The sequence below is a fragment of the Nothoprocta perdicaria genome, unplaced genomic scaffold, assembly GCF_003342845.1.
Source record: "Nothoprocta perdicaria isolate Ctin4 unplaced genomic scaffold, notPer1 scaffold_5, whole genome shotgun sequence".
In the NCBI taxonomy this organism is placed as follows: domain Eukaryota; kingdom Metazoa; phylum Chordata; class Aves; order Tinamiformes; family Tinamidae; genus Nothoprocta; species Nothoprocta perdicaria.
In genome coordinates this window covers 5,956,084-5,971,422 of record NW_020455754.1, presented here as the reverse complement: position 1 = coordinate 5,971,422, position 15,339 = coordinate 5,956,084, and the positions used below count along the sequence as shown (strand labels likewise).

The following is a 15,339-nucleotide window of genomic DNA, read 5'->3' as shown; positions in this document are numbered from 1 at the left end:
AACAGGAAGGAAGAAAGAATTTCTCTTTCCCCCCACATAGAATGACTGTACTGTACATTAAATTAGTGGTTTTTGGAATGAAGGAAACCACTACTGGACCCACAGAGTTAATGGGAGTGAAGTTTGTTCCCAATGTGAAGATAGATTTTGCTTAACTATTATCTCCTGGGCAGGTTGCATGAATCCTGGCTGCCGATGCTTACATTCCTGGGAGCAGCTCTGCATGAGCCTCTCTATCCCAGGCAAGCTCTTCCTCCCTGTGTTTTTAAATGTAGCTGTCAAGCCCCACACAGGGGTTGGAGTTTGGCAGAGGGGGGTCTGGGTTGACAGCAAACATGGAAACGAGTACCACACTCTCTTCCCCTAAGATAGTGTCATTCTTTAATTTTTTTTTTTTTTCAAATGTGCATAGCAGGAGGTCTGATGCTCCTCTATATTACTGTCAATGTGCAAGTGGTCCTGGAAGCTGGAACATCCTTCCTCAGCAGTCCRGATCAGCACCAAGTACCAGCAGTTSACACAAGCACCACTCTGCTTCAGCCTCACGCACACACACGGCTCCCCAGCACACATGCAGCTGCGCTAAGACTGAGCTCAAAGGCTTTTCCCAGAGGAAGAGGATGAGACCCAGGACAGAAGTTAGGCACAGGCTTGAGGAATTTGCTGAATCAAAGCCTGTGTGAACCAAGAGCAAAACTATGGGCTGATCTGCCCACTACAAGCGTCTCTGAATCCCTGCAGGGTGAGCACCATGGGAGGGGGCAGCACAAACCTTGAACCACGTCGCATTAAGGGCATCATGTTGTGACCTTGGTTAGGAGCTTTTGTCTCGGAGGAAAGAATTGTTGATTTATCTAGTTGGAATATATGGTAAAAATATGGGGGAGTACAGTGGAGCACGAATAGCAATCCCCATGACTAAGTGTTTCTTAATTAGATATATTCAAGCAATACAAAGCTGTATGTACTCTGATATATGAAGTAACTGGTATGAGTGGACAGTTGCTGAAGACATTGTTATAGCTGCTTATACTCTCATCTCTACTGCTTATGATGGAAGCATAAAGCAAGCTTAMACTTGATGGTACAGCTAGATTTGAAATTACAACTGTTTGGTGACCACATTTTTGCAATTTTGAGATTGTTTGGAGCTGATATGATATTTTTCRAAGTTTTTTGCAATGTAAAACTTGGACCTCCAGACCAGGGTCTGGAGTGAGTACACATTTGCCCCTCTTGTTCAGAGTGTCCAGAGAGCCCACCCTGAATTTCAGAAACCTTCCWTTGAAATCTTGGGAAAAGTCAAAATAACTTTTGCAAAACATCTTGGCATAGATAACAGAGCAATTTATACTGAAAACGCTTTCAGTAGAAACAATTCCAACTCACTCTCTCCATCAATTTATATATAATCTTCCCTTGAGGTCTCTCTGCAACTGATACAACTGTGGAGGGGGACAGTATATGTGCAAACCTCAAGAAAAAAAACATTTTTGGAAGTGCTGTAGTTTGAGGTGAGGCTGCTGCATTGTTTAGTTTGACATCTTCAGATATGTTGTGAGATTTASCTAACTAAAGCACTTTATCTCCATTAAAGAAATTGAGTTCTACAAGGTTATTATTAGACTTTTTGAGGGCAATGTCTGTACAACAAAAATCAAAATCTTAAGCTATGTTTTTCACCAACAGTAYTGGACAGAGAAATATGGAAAAGCTACAGCTACTAATTAAGTTATTGCACTTTTTTCTTTTCCTCACTGCTAGTTTAGCAGCTGTGCTCCATCTCTGAGGCATATTTGTCTTTATCTTTGGCCACTTTGTCAGAGTTGGCAGAAGGAATCTTAGGTGGAGTTGTTCTCTTAGCAAATTAAACAATGACCGAAACTTTGCTCATTTCTTCCATCATTATTTCAGATTTCCATGTCTTCATTTTGCTTTAGCAATATAGAGACAGTATATTTCTGCTCTCAAATACGGAGCAAGGGGTGGGGACAGCTGAAGGGCTGGAGAACCTATGAGTGGGCTGCCTATTTGATGAGAATATTTAGGAAAAGGGACTGCTCCATGCATTCTACCATTYACCTAGAAAGAAAGACAATATAACCCTTTTGCAGTATTTTAAGTGTATAACAAATGTGTAGTTTTATTGCTTGTACTCAAGCAGAGTAGAGTATTAGAGAGATGGATTTCAGCTGAGCTAGGTGACTGTTGGTAAACAACACTTGCTGCGAATACAAGCTGCTTGAGATCCAGAAGGTTTCCATACAACCTATTTCTTCATTTTTGTGTTTAAGTACCATCAGAGGATTTAAGTAGACTGTAGAAGTACCCAAGCCACCCCTGCTGCTGTGATAGAGTACAACAGACAGGGAAGATTCAGGTAGTTGCTTCCCCTAATATTTCAGGTCTCCTTCTGGTCAGTTGGGTGAATTTGTGTAAGAAATCTGAGTTTGAACTTTAAGTTTACACCCAGGCATTGCTGGTTGGCTTTGTCAGTCTCAGCAGAGAATACAGGCAAGGTGAGAAGGAGCAGGAAAAACAGTAGAGGGAAAAGTCAGATTAATGTGAGTAGAATTCAAGGAAGCAAAATACCAAGACAGCAGGAGCAAGAAGAGGAGAAGGGGACTATGACCACAGAGTGGAAACTTGGATGCTCTGTTCCTTTCATGCAGAAAGTCTGAACACTGTTGCATCTTTGTGACGTAGTGGTTATCACACAGCTGCTTATCGCTCTGCATGGCAGGTTCAGGGATGTCCTGGAAGGACCTTTCCAGGCTGACACTCAGCAGAGCAGAAAAGAAGGCCAGGTTGCTTAAGCAGATGCAGGTCTGTGTGCTCTGGTGTTAGGAGGTTCTTTCGCTCTGGGTCAGGTTTGACCCAAAGTGGAGGTTTTACACCCACAGCATTTGTTTGTGGCTGCTGAGGTCTGGGGCTGAGGGCAGTTTGATCACAGGGTGTCAGCCTCAGCTGGGGTTTCCCTTCCTTTCCCTTTCCCTTAGAAAGCTTCAAAAACAAATAAGCAAAACCTCCTGGACCAGACAGGCTAAACCAACTGCAAATTGATCCAAAATAAAATATGTCTTAATCTGAATATATCCTTCATGCTGACCTTGATTTTTATGATTATGATCAGCAGGTATTTTGTGGTGTAGAGCTGCAGATATCCTGCAAGACTGGAGGAGCACACACTCAGCAATCTGTGACTAGTTGAAAACAATGTAAATCTGCTGAAAAAAATGACCATATCACTCAACTTCTGCAAGCCACATGTAAGTTATATCCAGTGTTGCAGGTTTATGTGGGGAAGATACTGGCACTCCTGCAAGGTGGGCAATGCTATGAAATCTGTCTGTCTGYGGCAGGAAATACAGTCAATTGGTGTCTTCACATGACAAAAAATATCCTGAAATAACTTACTCGCTTAGTAACGTTCACCAGTGTCTCCTATCACCCTTATCTGTGCTGTGCTGATATGCCGAGTGATTGTTATGATGATCTTTTGGCAACTCCCRATGGAAGAAATAGAACACCAATTTAAAACACAAAGAAAAGAGTCAAGAAATCTATCATTATTAATCCTGCTGTCAGTTTTAATTTTGGGGACATTACCTCACTCAACACTYGTTGGAGAGAGCTGCCAAAAATGGTGATGTCATCATCACCAGGCACATCTGACCCTGGCTGCTGATTGCCAGTGTTGAGTGCAAGTTAATAAATCCCCTGGTACCTGGACACACATTGGAGTTTTATTACAAGGCAGGCATTCCATGATACCGCTGTAATTAAACAGTCTGGGGAAGAAAAAGTCCAAGCCACCACTTTCTCCTATTTAGTGAAATTGTAGCATATAATTGTCTTGATGCATTTCAGGTCAGCTTCCTTCAACTGTCATGTAAGCCTGTGGTTTTATTATAGCAAATGGCTAGAAAGAAAACTCCAACATGTGCAGCAAGATAAAATAAAAAGCTGGGATCCAAGATGCTTCCCTAGAAATTATGCTTGCAGTTCTAGTAATTCATATACAGTTCCTAGGTTTGTGCATCAGGGCAGAACTGGAAGAGCCCAAAGTAGTGAAGGATTAACTGCACAGGCAAGGCTGCCTGGGCAGGAAGTCTTACAGCTCTGCGCATTTAGTGCTTTTCTTCCATATATTTGGTGCTTTTCTTCAATGCTGGTGGTCACTGTTTCAGTCACCCATCTACCCACCAGGTAGCCTGCTGCTGTCCAGCCATGAAGAGAGGCTGAATTATTTCATCACCTGCCTCTTGAGGTRAAGACACACATGCATACTCTTACTGTCTATCTTGACACCTCGAAGCCTTGGTCACACCATGGGATYTACAGCAGATATCCATGGCACAGGAATACCTACTCTCTTGGCCTCCATAGCCAGCCAACCACCCTGCTTTCCAGGACTTGGGATCCCACCACAAGCCACGCATGTACCACCTGCATCAGCTCCTGTATGCCTGAGCAACAGGGATTTTGTGTGCCCTGTCTGAAGTCCTCAGGAGGTCCTGCAATAGAAGCATTGTTATTTATAAAAGATGGTTTTGCATTTTTCCTTTTTCCCTCTCGAGACRGCCAGAAGATGAAAGACAAAGCATTCATAGGGTTGCAACACTTCTGTGGCAGTAGCAACAGAGCTAGTCCAAAATTTATAGAGCCCGTTGAATAAAAGAGCAATTGAAGGAGAAGTCATGTTGACAAAGCAAAGTCTTTCGAACTGGGAGCAGAGCTGGGGACTTTTACAGGAGGGCAATCATTCAAGTTCTACTCATTTGGAAATGACAGCTATTTACCTGTCAAAGGTTTATAAATAATGTTACCTTTTCTCTTTGCTAACTATTGAAAACACAATTTTGGCTCTGTTTACAGACTCTCTCCTCCTCTGTTTTGATACTAGAGTTATCTGGCCAAGCAATTTGACATCATCGTCACCATCACAGATATTTCCCCTATTTCTATGGCAACGTGAGATGATGCCACAAACAGAGGATTATGCAATCTGTGTAGGCTCAGATGGAAGGAGAAGCAGGGCTGGGAGCTCTGGTTTAAACACAAATGTCTCTAATAACAGCAAGGGGAATACAGAAATTTGTTGGCAAAGGAAATGGTTTTCTGTATAAACATTCCTGCCTTCCAAGTTTTGCTCCTGTGGGAAAGTCCCTCCTTAAAGTCCTTTTATACATATACATACATATGTATGTGTACATATACATTGTATATATATGCACACACGCACAGGCATATTTGTATGTGTGTGTAGACACAGTGATTATGCAAATACAATATTGCTCTCAATGTTATGAAGGCAGGAGGAGTTGCCAACTTACGTCTAAAGCCTCCAGCATCCCCTGTGCTTTGCTCATCTGGAGCTCAAAGTGCTTTGGCTCTGCCCAGAACTTGCATTATGCTCCTGGTAGACCCTCCTGGATGCATTTGTTCATGTGTGATCCAGGTACATCTGGGCACTTGCTGGGATGTGGTCTGCAGCCACCTGGTTCAGACCCACCTTGTCTTTGTTCTTTGTCTGGCACTTAGGCACAGGACAAGCGTAATGGTCAGATTTAAATCTCTGTCCTCCCAGTGATTTTGTAGCAAGCCTAAGGAAAYGCCTTTAAAGTCCTAGCTATGCCTCAGTTTCTCTGGCAACATGACTAATAAATCTCAGTTCTTAAAGAGGTGATGATATTTTCAGTCCTGTTTTATAGTGCTTTGACCCTTTGGTAAAGGAGTCAATGGAGATTCTGGAAAACATGGGCATTTCTTCTATGTTTATCTTATACTTATTGAACATATAATTACATCCTATCTAGCACATGTTGTCAGAACCAATAGCTGTGCCATGTTAGCTGTTTTTCCATTTATGGCATATTGTCCTGACATAGCTGTAAAACCTCAGTGAGTATGGTTTTAATAACCCAATGGTATTTAATGTACAATCGCTGTCTTATTAAGTCTAAATTAAATCCTTACTTGAGACACTTAATTTAAAATGTGACTGATCTTTTCCTGGCCTGGAAGGGGATACTTAAGTGACACTTCTTCCAATTTGGCCACATGGGTGAGAGGGTGGGATTTAAATAATGTATTTTGATGATTCTACTCATCTGGTTAAAGCTGAATTGCATCATTTTATGAACACTCAGAGGCAGGATCAAATTAAACYCAACTTCCCACCAAGTTAACTCAGCTGAGCTTTGGAGCTTAGCACTGTATTCCAAACACACACTTATTGTGACTATCCACTCGTCAGCATCTGCTTGGCTTTACCAAAGGAAAAAATGAAGTACATCATATTTTTCTACTCAGAGCCTCTTGTGGGGTGCCTCTTGAGTTGACAAAGACAAGGCTTACATTCTGCTGTGGGCACACTAATAAAATAAACCTAATAAAATAAACATTACATGCAATAATGATGCTACTAAATCTAAGTTCAATGTGTAGCTAAAGTGTTACCCACAGATCTATTTAGAGTGATGTGCTTGGACTTCCTTCCATGCTTTCCCAACCAAGAGTCACATAAACATTTGCTAAATCAAAAGCATTGTCTGGACCAACGGCAGTTCACAGGAGACTTCTGCACATGTAAAGTTGAGGAGGGCACAGAGCTCACAGATAAACGACATGCTGGGATTTCTTTGTGCTAAGGACACAGCTGAAGAACATCAAGTCTTAAAGGTCTGGAAGAAAAACTCTGAACCAAAACACATTGAGAGACAATGAAAACTAACACATACATTGCTTCTTTGCTTGTAATTAGGCACACTAATCATGCTGTTGGATTAATACAACTAGTGTAGTCAAGGGTGCACAGAACACAAAAAAGTCTGCGAATACAGACAGATACAGCAAATCTCCAGGAACTCTGGGCTGGGAGTAGATCGGTGGCAGYATTTGTTATAGCAGGATTTTAATTTCTGCATCTTTTCAGCTTCTCGGCTTTTGAGAGCTTTGATGAAAAGTTAGGCAATGCGATTATCATTGTAACATGCAGCTCAGGTTATAGCTTTGTCTTCAACTAGTCTTATTAATATTTATTGCAAGTAAACTGCAATATGAAGTGGAAGACTGATCTGCAGAGGAAAGAGAAATTCCAGAATTGGGAAAACCTTTTTATGTGTAATTTCAACCCTGTTAAATAAGCCTCCATAGCGTCACCAGCTGTTGTGCTGAATGATCCAGATCACCCCCGTGCTGGTCGTCAGGGTCTGGCTCTGTATGCAGTCACTGGGAGGATGYGGTGGTTCCTGTTGCTGTACACCTTCACTAGGTGGTCTGGACAAGCTCCATTTCATGGATGTCTCCATATTGAACAAATTCAGCATTTTGTGCTTGTTTTCTGGCAAGCCTGGTGGGGCCGCCCTCTTTCAGATGGAACTTGTGCTTTACAATAGTTAAAGCTCTTCCTTTATCAAAGGCCCAGCTGCTGGATTAACAGGATTATGCAGGAGTTTCTGCTTTCATTCAGAAAACCAAAGGAAGTTTCCCATCCAAGTGATTTCAGGGGAAAAGTTAGAAAGTGTCACACCTGCCATCCCCCCATCTCCAAAACCAGAAATGAAGGATGAGGATAATGTGTATTATTCCTTTAAACACCTCAAAATCATCTGTGAAGCATTATCATGATTGTTYTAGAGGCTTGTCTCCAGCATTTCCAGCTCTTGGAATTGGTAGTACGGCTGCTACAGAGAAGTAAAGAGGTAAGGCAAGGTCGTCAATGTGAATTACCTAATTGCCCCATTAATTGAAGGACCTCTCCATAGTGACTGAAGGTAAAGGTGCTTGAAGTTCTTCTTCCAAGCTAGTTGCTACTGAGTAATCAGGGTTGTCTTTGAAAAATCAAAACTGTGGCGTTTTGCAATGCCAGTTACAGGGTAAAGCCTTGCAAGTGGCTCAGGGTAAAGAAAATAACCTGAACCACTGGAATACCCTCTGGAAAAAGTTTCGAAGCCCAGTCTGTCCTGATAGTATGGAGAAAGTGCGCTGTTTATCACCATCATCACTATAGTCTGCACTGAGGGCAGTATAACACTTCAAGTAAAAATATTTGTTTTTCTATTATGTCTTCCATCCAAGAATTTAACTGTTATTTGGTTCAGTTCAGTCTTGATGATTGATTTCTCCTGGATGCTGGGGTGAAAACTGTTTTAACAGTTTACAGACGGACCAAAGAAACAGGGAGGTGTTCAAATTATTGCCTGGAACTGCAACCTAAGCCAGTGATAGAATGATTTGTTCCCAGCCAGGTTTGAGCCCTCCTTCTTTCTTTTGTAAAAATTTGACTTCCTCTCTAGCATGTTTATACTTTAATAGATGAATCACAGCAGTAGAGAATGATGAGATTGAAAACACTGATGAAGACCTTTCAAAGTGATATTTATTTTTCTTCTAAATCTGGAACAATCTTTACTGCAGTGATTCCAGTTCAGGGAGGCATAATAGCTTTGCACAGTGGTTGCTGCTGCTGCTATGCCTATTTATTTAACAGGTTTTCAAATAATTTGATGAAGCTCGCAAGTTTAAATATTATCTTTTCCTAGAAAAAAAAGAGAAAGGAAGGTGGTAATGTGATTATCTAGATTTTCTTTTCTCTATACCTCTTTGTCTATTATTAATTAGGAAGGGTTTCAAGTAATAAACAGCTTGTTGTTGTAAGTCATCCACATGGTAAATTAGAGTGGGCAAACTGAAATGACACTTAAAACCTCRAAGCCTGAAGTCAATCAATGAAATCTATGGAAAATTACTTTCAACATATTAACATCTCTTAATACACAAATGCAATTTTTTTTTCATGTCTCTGCATAATATTTATGCAGAAATTCCCTGTCTACCCCCACCCTAACCCCATATCAGGAATCARTTCACTACTTCACCCCCTCCCCATTGCAGGAGTCAATGCGCAGCCAAGCTGATGCAACAGCTGGGTTAAAAAACTATGTTAGGTTGAGATTCAGGCATGCTCTGGCTGCAGTGAGGCCAGCTGAGGATGCCTGGTTGTGATTCCTTGTCAGTTAGTGCTCCCAGATTTAGGCAACCTGCTAGGAAAGGTGATGGGTCTAATTTAGTTCTTTTTTGGAAGAGCTATGTTGAGGAGTAGTGCTGGACCTCTGGCTCTGTGTTGAAGGTCTGTTCTACCGCTGTGTCTTCTGATAGTTTTTCTCCAAAACATTTCTTGGGTGCTTTGCTAAAATTTGCCAGTTGCCACTCCCATTCCTACCCCATTGAATGTGCAGAACAGAAAATCAGATGCAGCTTTGGAGAAAAGAGCTAGTTGATCAGAGAGGTTTGCAGGGCAGCAGGACTTGRTGGTTTCTGAGGGCTGAGAACTTGTACTGTCTGTCTTTCCAGGTACCCTTGCAAGAGCTTAGCACTAATATCTGAAAGCCTGYTAATGCCACTGAAGAGTTTATACTCATAATGCTACTGGGAGAAACAGGATTTCATAATTCTCATTTCAGTAGAGGTAGGAATTTGTAAAACTGAGCCAGATTGCTATTGCTTTCCACTTAGCTCCTGTCTATGGATTTTGTCAAAAGATTATGAGCCTAGATAGATGACTGAGAGAGTATCTTGTATATCTTATTCCCTCCCTATGCATCACTGTTTCTAAGAGCTCTCAGAATTTCAAGTGTATATAATTGTTTCGTATGATGTGGGCTAAGTGATCCCTGACACAAAGCATGAATAGGCCAACAAACGGGAACATTTGAAGTTTTTTAGTTGCGCTGTTGAAAGCTACCGTTTTACTGAAGGAGGAAAAAAAAGTCTAGGATGAGAAAATGAGTAAGTTCTTTTCTTCACCAATCAGTCTCACAAATGGAGCTTCCTGGAGGTTCTTCTATTGACAAATTGTTGTAATAAAAGTTTTTCTTACATAAATTGAAATTTTCTGTAGAAAAATTCTGATTTTGCTGAGTTTTTTCCCTTTCTCTGAATGTTCACCTACCATGCAGCATAGTCACCTCTGCCCATCAGGCCGCATGGGAGAATTAGGGTCCTGGGACCTTGATCTCAGAAACCTACCTGGAAGTTTCCAATTTTGATCTCTAARTAATTCTGAAATTCTTTTTCCAGCTTTCTCTAACAATTTTTTTTTTTTTTCAGAATCATGCTGCAGCATTGTTGTAGACACTTTCACTCTTTTTCTTTACTTATGTTCCATATTTCAGGATGTAATTTTGTTCAAAAATTTTTTCCTTGGAAGGGATTTGCATTTTCTGGTCTGCTCCCCTCACCCAACAGGTATAAAGAAGCTGAAAGAATGAGTGCTTTGGAGCACTTGGTATCAATACCTTGACTGATGGAATTCCATCAGGCAAGCAATATTTGATTTTTATTGGACGGTAGAAGGAGACAAAAAGGGATAGTATGGACATATTGGAAAAGCATTCACAAGAGCTGCTCATGGATTTGCGATATTCTAGTACTGAGTGCCAATGTTGCATTAAAATATTGCCTCAGAAGCAGGATAAGTTGATGAGCAAACCCCTCCTCATGCTTTCCACATGTTTCCTCCAATGATGTTTCCACTCATTTCCTCCTTCTATTGCCAGTGGCTTGAGCAAAATTTGTTCAAATGAATATGGGGTTGGTTAAGAACAGGGATAAATTTTGTAAATTCAGATCACAGCTTTCTGGTCTGTCACTAGGATTAGCCTTGATGAAACAGGTCAAATGGCCCCTCTAGAGGAGGCCATTGAATCATGAGGAAAGAAATGAAGGATAACATCCAAAAGGTAGTGGAGGAAGAAAACCACTAAGTGAGCAAACAGTTCACAAAGAGAACATTTAAGCTCTTGCTCTTCTGTTCTCGTTGTTTCCAAGCCTGCTGTAGCCTTCCTGAGGGCTGGGGGAAGGGAATCGCCTGATTTGCATCTTATGTTACTCCTGACAGTAGGAGGTCTTAATTGGGGCACCAAAGAGCAGGTGTATGCTAACGTTAATCTTCTCTTTCACTTGTCACTCATGCAATGAATGTGATCTCTCCCTCTCATTAGCAGCCCTCCATCACATGCAAGAGAGCTTTGGAAGGGTCCCTCTGAAACTTATTGGGATTGATTTTGCTGCTTCACTGGGTTATTACTGACAAACTCTGGACAACTGCTCCCCAGGAACACACCCATCCGGCAGAGGTATAGACGAGCACTTCTTAATAGCCTCAAATTATCCATGTATTGTGAAAAGTGAAGGCTAATTCCTGTATTGGCCTTCTGATAGAAAGATAAAGACCAACTCACTTGCAAAATAACCATCATGCTTTTGAACCCTGTAGAGAGGAGCTGAGGAGAAAAGTTAATTTAGGAGTTTAGTGTTATCTCTGAATGTTGATTCCTGGAATCATTACTCACTCTTTAGTCAGGCAAAACTTCTCTGGATTTCAAGGACTGAAGGTGAAGCCAAGAGGAAATTGGCCTGGGAGAGGACTAAATAGTAATTCTAGAATTTGAACCATTTCTTGCATTTTGCCTATCACAGTAACAGAAGACTAATCATTTGTTTGAGTAATGTATGATATTAGCAAACACCCATAAACTGCCAAGATCAGCTAAACCTGCTTGTTTTTGCTCTTTCTGCCCTGAGGTCAAGCATTGCACCCTCTTCATCATGTGAGGAACCTTTAGAAAGGACAAAGGTCTTTGTGTCCAGGTCAAACATTCCTTACGAAGAGGAAAAGAAAAGGAAACATACCTTGCAAAGAGTTTATCTAAGTTTTTTTACTTTTTTTTTTTTTTTTTTTTTTTAGTGCTGCTCTGGAACAAGTTCCACTTTAGTTCATTTGGAGGTGAAATAAATAATTATCTTTGGGGGAAAAAATTCACGTGGTTAAATGTATTATATTCAGAGAGCAACAGTTTGTTGGCTGTGATGGTGATCCAATGGGATGAATATCAGCAGCAGCCCACGTTCTGACTCAGAGCTGAGCCTCAGGGGAATCACAGCTGCTTCAGGGCCCTGATGTTGGTTGATTTTTCTTTAGGAAGATGACTTTTTCTTTTATCACTCTCATCGGTTGTTGATTACTGGGAGGTGGCTCTCTTTATCATCGGATTCCTTCCAAAAGTAGTAATACTGTGATTCAATATAATGGAAACTGAGAAACAAATGGGACTGACACATTAATAATGTAATGCTAACTCATAATCCGTCCTTGCTTTGCAGAAATTGGGTCATGTTATGAGACCTTTCCTGATATTAGGAGGAAAAAAAAAAAAAAAAAAAGCCCAGTAGTAGCAGCTGATGCTTAGTCCTTTTGGGGAGCACACTTATCTGGATGAGAACAGGGAGAAACCACATTGTTTCCTACCCTTCCTTTTTGGACAGTAGATTGGGGAGCAATCCACCTTTTCAAGCAGTTCTTCTGTGGTGCAGAGTAATATTGGTCCTGGACACAATCCTGTAAGAACTGGGCTGCTGGCAAACATGTTTTTAAAAGCTATGGTATTTGGGGACTTTCCACGTACTGTTTCTTGTATAAGAAAGCATTATGTTAACCCAGCTACCTAGACAAGACTCAGATGTGATGTTCCTCTCCCTGCCCTGTGGTCTTTTCTCCAGGCCATGTTATGAAGGGAGACTGTACATCCCAAAGGGCAATGCAGAGTGCAATAGTCATGGTCAGGACGTTTTATGGACCCCCCGCCATTGCCTGCTGCTCTTTAAGAGATAGATCAGCCACCTCCAAAATTTAATTATGTTCCTGATTTGCAAGCATGTTATTCGGCTCATACTTTCTAAACCTAATCATGTAAATTATCACTGAGGATAATTATTCCCCAAAATAGTCCAATCTGCAGAAGTGAGATGAAATTAGGGGAGGAAAGAAAGGTCTCATAGGTCTGTGCCTTATCCGGGAGATATCCTCTATGCCTGTGTCTTCCATATCACAGCCAGTGACATTAATAATCATCTTCCCACTTGCACGTTCAGTTTATGTGTGGACTATACGGTATGGTCCACATGGAGCCTTTACTGCTATAATCTGATTTGTATAGGTGAGATATGGATAGGAACCTCAATGGCCTCATTCTTTTGTAGTTTCAGTATTCCCTTGATGCTGTGAGAGCTACTGACCTTGCAGAGTGCTTCAAAAGCACTTTGAGATAGGTAGCTGATACTCGCAAACTGAAAGCACCACATAGTAAATATTTCCCGTGAAAGTTTTCAAAGAAAGTTTTTGTTTTATTTTTAAGCTTTTATGATTTGGCTTTTCTCCTAGGACAAAGGAAATGTCCCAAATTATTTGTGAGTTAACAATTTTTAAAATTTATCTATTTACTTTTGCTTTCGGCTCTCCAGTAGAGGGAATCAAGGASCTTTATGACAAAAGTCAATATTAAATTGAAGAAAGAGACCCAAAATTTTGAAAACAATCCTACTCTTATTCTTTCTTTGGAAAAGGGAAGACATTTGATCTTGAATTGAGATTCTCCTTATTGTCTGTCTTTTGTTGGATTTTAGTAAATATAATCTTCAGTTCTTGTATTCATCTATTGTYCTCTAATCACATAATTGCCCAAATTGTATGGAACAATCATAGAATCATGATGCCATAAATGAATGAAATGTAAAACTACAATTGATTTTATGTATATGAATATCCTTACAGATTTCCTATGCTTTGGGAAGCAGGGTGAGGATGTGCCAAATTTGGTGAAATATCTCATGTGCTTAACAGTAAAGCATGTGCTTAACTACGTTCCAGGGCTGCGAGTTGAAAATCTCTGTTATTCCAGTCTGTAAATGTGTTGTCTTGAGATGTACAAGCTGCAATTAAGAGCTATTGGATAATAACTATGCCATGAAAATGTCCTAAACTATTAAAGAGCTGAAGATGATAGCGTGCTTTTAATGTTTCACATAAACCATTTGGGATTTGAAGAACTTTCAGTGCTCATGAGGAAGTCAGAATATATGCTTGCTTGGGTTAAAGGGAAGGAAGAGAAAAAGCCCTGAATTAAATTTTTGAGCTCAACACCCTCCACTTTTCTACATGTTGCTCAATTCTAAACAGGGAAAATAAAATCAGCTTTGTTCGTGAGCATATGCTTTTGACATTTTTTCTTCTTGGAGCCTGTGAATTATTAATAAACTAATTTCTCTTTATAGTTCAATCTTTGGAGACTTAAAGTGCTCACTCAAATGCACGGAACAAGAGGAATGCTTCAGCTCCAATCAGCTCCTGTCTTCTTTGGAAATGCTGGCCTTGAGGTATCTTTGAGTCTTTGAAATCAATCTTTTATTCAACTGGGAATTTCTGATGGCTTGGAGGTCTAGTCTGTTAATTCTGCGTAATGCTGTGTTTAAGTTCGGGACATTTCAAGTGGCTGATTTTCTGCTTTTACTTTACTTGGGAACTAAATGCGTCTCTCTTCCCCTTGTTTCTTCCTCACCAAAGGGAAACTAAAATGTCTGTTAGGCTCTAAAAGTAATTGTATGTGAAGAGGGGGGGATGATTAAAAAAAAAAAAAATGGAGGCACCTACGCAATATCTCATTCTGTTTTTTAAAGCTGAGTTAATACAACTTGATCACTGAGTTTTAGGCCAGAGAACCTTAACGTGGGAAATGGGTTAAAAAAAAAAAAATAGGGTTTGTTAGAAATAGAACAAGCTCAAGTTTTTTTTTTTTTTTTTTTTTTTTTTTTTTTTAATGGCCAGAATGGCCAAATTCAAGTTCTTTTGAATTTGAGCAATCGGTGCTGTTAAAGGACACACACTTCATTTGCAGAGTTCCTGGTGACTCCTGGCCTTGATTCGTTTCAAGGGGATGCTGGAAAGATAGGGAATTTTTCCCCCTGTGCTCTCAGTTTTGTGATACCTAAAGGAACTGGATGTGACTTGTTTTCCATCAGCATTAGCAAGAGCCTCGTCCTGCCGTTGCCGAAGCTCCGTGGGCCGGGAAGGTGTCGCAGGGTTCTCTGTGCTCCGCAGCCTCGCCGTGCTGATGCCTCCCTTGGGGCTGCTCCAGCAGCACTGCCGCAATCAAACCCGAGAAATCGGAAGGAAAAAGAAATCTCCAGGCTGGGACCTTGGTTAGGTCTGGGCGAAATTCAGCCACTGTCCACATTTAAGTCAGAATTGGCCTTTGGAGGGTGCTTTAGAAGAACAAAAGGAAGGGATTGTGCACCAGTGAAGAGGCAGGCAGATTCTCCCAGGTGATGTTAATGTGCTTTGGACATCAGCAGGTTAGGAGCATTGGTGGGCAAGGAGAGCTTCTGGGTTCACCAGAGCCTGGGCTGAGAGCTGAAAAACTCATTGCACTGGTGATCCTGAGCACATGCGGAACAAAAACAAAGTGGCATTGTTTTAGCCCCCCGTTCTCATGCTTCTTT

General features: G+C 40.9%; 2 long non-coding RNA genes across 2 annotated transcripts; both read left to right on the top strand.

Annotated features, from left to right (window-relative positions):
• The first annotated feature begins 658 nt into the window (after positions 1–658).
• LOC112954503 lies at positions 659–3,171 on the top strand. Its single transcript, XR_003250733.1, has 2 exons — positions 659–742; positions 3,134–3,171. It is a non-coding gene; the product is annotated as an uncharacterized LOC112954503 (long non-coding RNA).
• A 7,856-nt stretch (positions 3,172–11,027) lies between these two features.
• LOC112954501 lies at positions 11,028–14,164 on the top strand. The gene is made up of 2 exons (XR_003250732.1): positions 11,028–11,141; positions 14,116–14,164. It is a non-coding gene; the product is annotated as an uncharacterized LOC112954501 (long non-coding RNA).
• The last annotated feature ends 1,175 nt before the right edge of the window (positions 14,165–15,339 follow it).